The sequence below is a fragment of the Passer domesticus genome, unplaced genomic scaffold (assembly GCF_036417665.1).
Source record: "Passer domesticus isolate bPasDom1 unplaced genomic scaffold, bPasDom1.hap1 HAP1_SCAFFOLD_37, whole genome shotgun sequence".
NCBI classification, from domain to species: domain Eukaryota; kingdom Metazoa; phylum Chordata; class Aves; order Passeriformes; family Passeridae; genus Passer; species Passer domesticus.
Genome location: NW_026990149.1, coordinates 767,183 through 773,633, shown reverse-complemented (window position 1 = coordinate 773,633; position 6,451 = coordinate 767,183). Strand labels below are relative to the sequence as shown.

Genomic DNA, 6,451 nt, shown 5'->3' with positions numbered 1-6,451 from the left:
CTGCCAGGGGCTCCAACAACTCCAGCAAGACTCTGTTGACATCAAAATTGCTTCCTAGATCACTATATTCTAATAATTGTTATATCTCCTGTACTGTGGAGTAAATAACTATCTTTTTAAAAATTTAATCTGTGGTGTAAACAAACCATTCTGTCAAATCATGATCAGAATCAATCAGAGCTGTATTTATATAAATTTATCTAGAATTCCATCGATAATCCTGTGGGACAAATTGCATTAAGGTTCAATTCTACCTGTCCAATCTTTTACACCTTTGACAAAGTCTGGGGCTGGGATTGGATCCAGCCACTCCCACTCTCCTGTACTAAAATAAATTTTGGAAGTCTAGGGGCCCTGCAGGGGTTTGAGGATCCATGGTGGCTGTTGGGTGTCATTTCTCCATCTCATGAATCTGCAGGAGTTTCTCCAATAAAGCTTTTGCCTGAAGCTGCCACTGTGCCCATGACAGGAACCCCTGGGAGTGTCTGGGACATCCCGGCTCTTTGGCAGCCTGGGGACTCCTGGGATGTCACCGTGGAGCCCCCGTCAGTGCCTGTGACAGATCGGTGCCTTTGCAGCCCCAGGTGCCATGGGATGTCACCATGGAATGGCTGTGACTGGCTCTGATCACACGGCCCTTTACCATCCCCAGAAACCCCTGGGAGGTGTCCATGGAGCCCCTGTCTCTGCCTGTGACATTCCAGCTCTTGAACAGCCTGGAGACTCTTGGAAAGTCCCCATGGAATCCTTCTGAGTGCCTGTGACAAATGTGATCCTTGGCAGGCAACCATCCTCAGCCCCCTGTTGCTGTGCTCAGTTTCCATAGCAACCATCCCCAGCCCCCTGTTGCTATGGTCAGTTTCCATGGCAACCATCCCCAGCCCCCTGTTGCTGTGCTCAGTTTCCATGGCAACCATCCCCAGCCCCCTGCTGCTATGGTCAGTTTCCATGGCAACCATCCCCAGCCCATGTTGCCATGCTCAGTCCCTCGGCAGCTCCATGCAGACCCCATGCCAGGGGTGGGTGCCATGGACACCAGCTCAGGCCTGCAGCCAGAGCCCGTTGCCATGGCAACCATTGGCAGCCCCATCCCCAGGGTCACGGGATCCCAGATCCACAGAACTGGCTGAGCTGGGAGGGACCCATCAGGATCCTGGAGTCCAACTGCTGGCCCTGCACAGGACACCCCAACAATGCCAGCCTGGGCCTGGCAGCGCTGTCCAAACGCTGCTGGAGCTCAGAGAGCCCTGGAGCTGGGAGCCTTCCCTGGGGAGCCTGGGCAGTGCCCCAGCAGCCTCTGGGGAAAAACCTTTTCCTGAGATCCAACCTGAGCCTGCCCCGACTCAGCTGCAGCCGTTCCCTCCAGTCCTGTCCCTGGGCACCAGAGGGAAGAGGTTCCCACAGCCCCAGCCAGGGACCCGCTCCCAAGGCTGTTGCCATGGCCAGCAGGGCTGGGACCAGCTGGGATGCTCGGTTTCCACGGGCCGGGGTTCAGGAATGGGATTCCCCAATTTCCTGCTCCCTCTAAAACCGCGCTGCTGCTCGCTGCCCTCCCGCCTCCCATGGAAAGAAAAAAAGGCAAAGATCCCAGGCTGGGATAAGAACAATTTACTGGGAACAGCAATGAGATAAGGAACAAACAGGAAAAAAAGCAATATTGATAACAGAAGGGATAAGAAAAACTATTTACAGGGAAAACTACAACATCACCACTGAGTGGCTCTTCCTGGCCACGTATTTCCTCCTGCCTGGAAAAAGGACACCTTTCTCCTCAGGGAGAGAGAGAGAGTCCCTTTCCTCCCCCTGGCAATGACCTGAGGTGGGAGTGAGTGTAATGACACGGCTCTGGCCAGACCCTCTTGTTCTTCAATCCCACATCAGGTCATTAGCAGGGGCAGGAAAAGTGACAAGTGTCTTCCCACCATGGATCACAGGGAACATGGATCAGCAAGTCTCTTCCCAATGCGGGTTCTCCAATGGGGGATGAAGCTGGAGCAGCACACGAGGCTCTTCCCACACTCAGGGCACTTGCAGGACTTCCCTTACTGGTGACTCTGTTGGTGTTTGGTCAAGTTAGAGCTGTGGGTAAAGCTCTTCCCACACTGGGGACACTCGTAGGGCCTCTCCCCGCTGTGGATGCACCGGTGCCTGGCGAAGTTTGAGTTGCAGTTGAAGCCCTTCCTGCAGTCCGGGCAGCGGAAGGGCCACTCCTCTGTGTGAATCCATTGATGCTGGAGGAGACTGGAGCTGGTCTGAAACCTCTTCTGACACTCGGGACAGTCATAGGGCCTCTCCCCGGTATGGATGTGTTAGTGAGTGATGAGCTCAGAGCTGCACCTGAAGCCTTTCCCACACTCCCCACACTCGTAGGGCCGTTCCCCAGTGTGGCTCCTCTGGTGCACGATCAGGCTGGTGATCCACCAGAAGCTCTTCCCACACTCCAAGCACCTGTGAGGCTTCTCCCCATCAGGAACCTCCTCATGGACCACCAGCTCCAAGCTCTGGCTGAAGCTCTGTCCACCTTCCTGGCACAGGGTGGATCTTTACTCCTCAGAGCAACCTGGGCTGCGTTTGCAGCCCCTCCTCGTGCGGCATCTCCGGGGCTTTTCCTCCCCGTTGGGTTCCTGCGCCGTGGAGCCGCTCAAAACGGCCTCTGCCACGAGGTTCTGCCACGGGGATTTGTCCTCCCTGCTCTCCATGCTCAGTTCCTGCTCTGGGGGAGGAAGGACAAGGACAGGATGGCATTTGCCTCCGGGCCACAGGCAAGGGCAAGGAGATGCCCCCAGGCTGTCCTGCAGCCGGGGCTGTGCTGGGCTGGGAGATGGAGCAGGAGAGAGGGGAAAGGGGCACTGACTTCCTCCTCACCTGCTTGCATGTTCTGGGGCATTTTCCTCACAGCCTCAATGGGGGTTGGCAATGGAAATCCTGGTTTGAGGAAAACAAAGGATGAGCACATTGAGTTTGAAGGTCCCTCTGCCCAAGTCACTCTCAACAAGTCACCAGCGACCTAGGCTCCAGAAAAACCTCCCAAACACCACGAGTCAGCCCGGAAAAACCCTCCCCAGGAGTTCCCTGTCCCTGCTCCCTCCCCTCTGGTGTTCCGGGACTCCCCTGTCCCAGCTGCTGGGGTCACGCTTGCATTGGGGGTCCCCCTTCTCCTCGGTGCCCGCCCTCCCCAGCCTGCTGGCAGTCCCAGCAATCCCAAAACCTGCCCCCTCTTCGCTCTGCCCATTCAGGGATGACGGGCCTTTTTGGGCTCCCTTTTGGGCTCCCTTCTCCCCTCATGCTCTGCTCTGGGCTGCAGGGGCTCCAAGGAGTCCCCCCTGCCCCTCTCCAGCCTCTGCAGGCTCCCGCCAATGGCGGCGCTCCCCCCTCTCTGGGCTCCCCACTTTGGGCTCCTGGGGGACACAGGGCTCTGCTCCTCCAGGCTGCCTCTGCCGCCAGCCGCCACCGCCACCCCCCGATGTCCCCCCGAGGGGCATTTCCGCTCAGCCTTGCACTTCTTCATTCTCCAAACATCCCCCCAAAAAACCCAACTGGGAGGAACTGGGAGTGACTGGGAACATGCTGGTGGTCACTGGAACAAACTGGGCTTATACTGGGATCAACTGGGATCACGCTGGAGGTGACTGGGATCATCCTGGCAGTGAGTGCCACTGCACTGAGGCTGACTGGAAGTGCTTGGCAGCAAATGGGATCATACTGGAAGGAACTGGGAGTGACTGGAACAAAAGGGAGGATGAAAGAGAGCAACTGGAACCATGTGGAGCACAACTGGTTCATACTGGCAGGGACTGGGAGCACACTGGGCTCATCTCTGGATCATACTGGGAGGGACTGGACTGATACTGGGAGAATCTGAGAGCGACTGGGAACACACCCTGCACATCATCCCCCATACTGGGCCTGACTGGGAGCAACTGGGATTATACTGGGAGCACACTGGGAGGGCTGGCATGTGACTGGGATCCAGCTGGAGCTTACTGGGATCATATTGGGGTTGAAAGGGAGTGACTGGGATCACACTTTGGCCTACTGGGAGCACCTGAGAGAAACTGGGATCATGCTGCAAGCAAACTGGAGGAACTGGGCAGGACTGGATGCATGCTGGAGGCAGCTGGGATATTCTGGGCATGACTGGGGGATCACACTGGGAGAACTGACACCTTCCTGGGGCCACTGGCGGCGCATGGAAATGACTGCAGACATGCTGGGACAAGTTTGGAAATGTTGGGGGGTTTTGTGGATTTTGGGGGTGTTTGGATTTTGGGGGTTTTATTGGTGCTTTTGGAGAGGTGTTTTTTTGAGGGGATTGGGGATTTATTGAAAATTTTGGGGTTTTTTTGTATTTTGGAAGGTTTTACTGGTATTTTGTTGGCAGTTTTTGCGATTTTCATAAATTCTGGGGGTTTTATTGGGATTTTTAGGAGATTTTGAGGTGTTTATTGGAATTGTGGAGGCATTTAGTGGGATTTATTTGGGATTTGGGTTTTTTGGCAGTTTGGGGTTTTTTGGATGTTTTGGTGGGATTTAGGGGAGTTTTGTGAGGTTTTTTGGGTGTTGCTCTGATTTCTTTGGGTCTTTGGGGAGATTTTGCAAGATTTTTTAGGGGACATTTTTGGGGGGATTTGTGGGGTTTCATCAGGATTTTGGGGGTTCTTGGGATTTCAAAAGATTTTGTGGGCTTTTATTGGGATTCTAGGGTGTTCTAATGGGATTTTGTGAGATTTATTTCGGATTCCATGAGTTTTATTGGGACTTTTGGAGCTTTAAAGGAGATTAAGGAGATTTTGATGCCTCTCAGCCCTTCCGCAAACCCTGGGACAACCCCAAAGACCCCAGACGCCCAAATGCCCCAGAAATTCCACTAAAAATCCCAAAATTTCCAAGAAATTACAACAGGATCCTCCAAAACCCCAGAGAATCCCACAAAATCCCAGTGAAATCCACCAAAACTCAAAAACCTCCCCAAAATTTCACTAAACCCCCTCAAAAATCAACCCCCTCAACCCCAATAAAATCACCCAAAATCCAAAACTCCCCAAATCTACAAAACCCCCAAAATCCCATAACCCCCCCTGAAACACAATAATTCTCTCCAAAACCTCTATAATTCCCCCTGAACTTCCATCAAATACCCAATAAAGCCCTAAAAAGCCCCAAGATAATCCCCAAAACACTCCCAAAATTGCATTAAAATTGCCCCAAAATGCCCCAAATCCCAAAATTCCCCCCAAAATCCCCCCAGAACTCCCCAGACTCTCTGGGGCCGTCCTGGATCAGGGGCACCGGCCGGTGGAACAGGAGCCACCTCAGGGGCCCTCGGAGCTCTGTGGGGAGGGGGCACCATGGGAGACCCCCAGAAACGGGAGGGGGGGCCTGGGAACCCCCAGGATCCCCAAATCTCCTCCGGGAACCCCAAATCCTCCTGAAAAGCCCCCAAGGTTGGCCCAGGACCACCCTGGAACCCCAAAGTCCCCCCAGCACCCCCAGGACCCCCCTCGAGTCCCCTCTCAGGACCCCTCCCCACCCCCAGATCCCCCCACAGTGCCCCAGGACCCCTCCCCAGACCCTCCCTGACACCTCACGATCCCCCAGCCAAGACCCCTCCCCAGACCCCGCCCCACACCCCGGAACCCTCCCCAAAGCCCCCCCGGACCTTCCCACGCCCCCCCGATCCCCTCTCAGCCGCTCCCGGCCCTGTCCCGGCCGCCTCAGCAGCTCCCGGAGCGCTCCGGCCGCTCCCAGCGCCGCCCCCGCTCTCTGCAGCGCCCGGCACCGCCACCGCCGCTGCGCCTCGCCTCTGATTGGCTGCAGCGGCGCGGGGAGGCGGGCGCTGCTGAGGGGAGCCGCGCCCTCATTGGCTGGTTCGGGGCGGGGCGCGCCGCTATTGGCTGGGGAGCCCGTGCAGGCGGCGGAGGCGGGAGATTCAGAGGTGCGCGCGGCTGAGGAGGGCGCTGAGGGGAAACTGGGGGGGTTTGGGGCAGTCTGAGGAGAAATTGGGGATTTTGGGGAGATTGACGGGAAATAGGGGGTGTGCGGTGTGTTTGGGGATAATGAGGGGTTCTGAGGGGGCTTTGGTGGGTCTGAGGGGGCTTTAGGGATCTTTGGGGGCAGCTTGAGAGGGTCTGGAGTGTTCTCAGGTGGGTTTAGGGGGATCTGAGGGGAACTGGGAGGGTCTGAGGGGATTTTGGGGGATTGTGGGAGGAGCTGTGGAGCTCTGGGGGCTTCTGAGGTGCATCTGGGGGGCTTTAGCGGAATGTGAGGGGATTTCCCAGGGTTTGGGGGGGATTGAGGGGGATTTGGGGCAGTCTGATGGATTTGAGGGGGCCTCAGGTGGGTCTGGGGTCAATTTTGTGGGGAACTGGGGGGTCTGAGGGTCCCAGGAAGCTTTTGGGGGTCCAGGGTGATCCTGGGCCAACCTTGGGGGGGTTTGGGGCTCCCCGAGGGG

At 56.3% G+C, this 6,451-nt stretch overlaps 1 long non-coding RNA gene across 1 annotated transcript; it reads right to left on the bottom strand.

Moving 5' to 3' along the window:
- Positions 1-1,593: 1,593 nt before the first annotated feature.
- LOC135292555 (uncharacterized) lies at positions 1,594-3,267 on the bottom strand. The gene is made up of 2 exons (XR_010354793.1): positions 2,866-3,267; positions 1,594-2,713 (listed from the first exon to the last, which is right to left on the bottom strand). It is a non-coding gene; the product is annotated as an uncharacterized LOC135292555 (long non-coding RNA).
- Between the last annotated feature and the right edge of the window lie 3,184 nt (positions 3,268-6,451).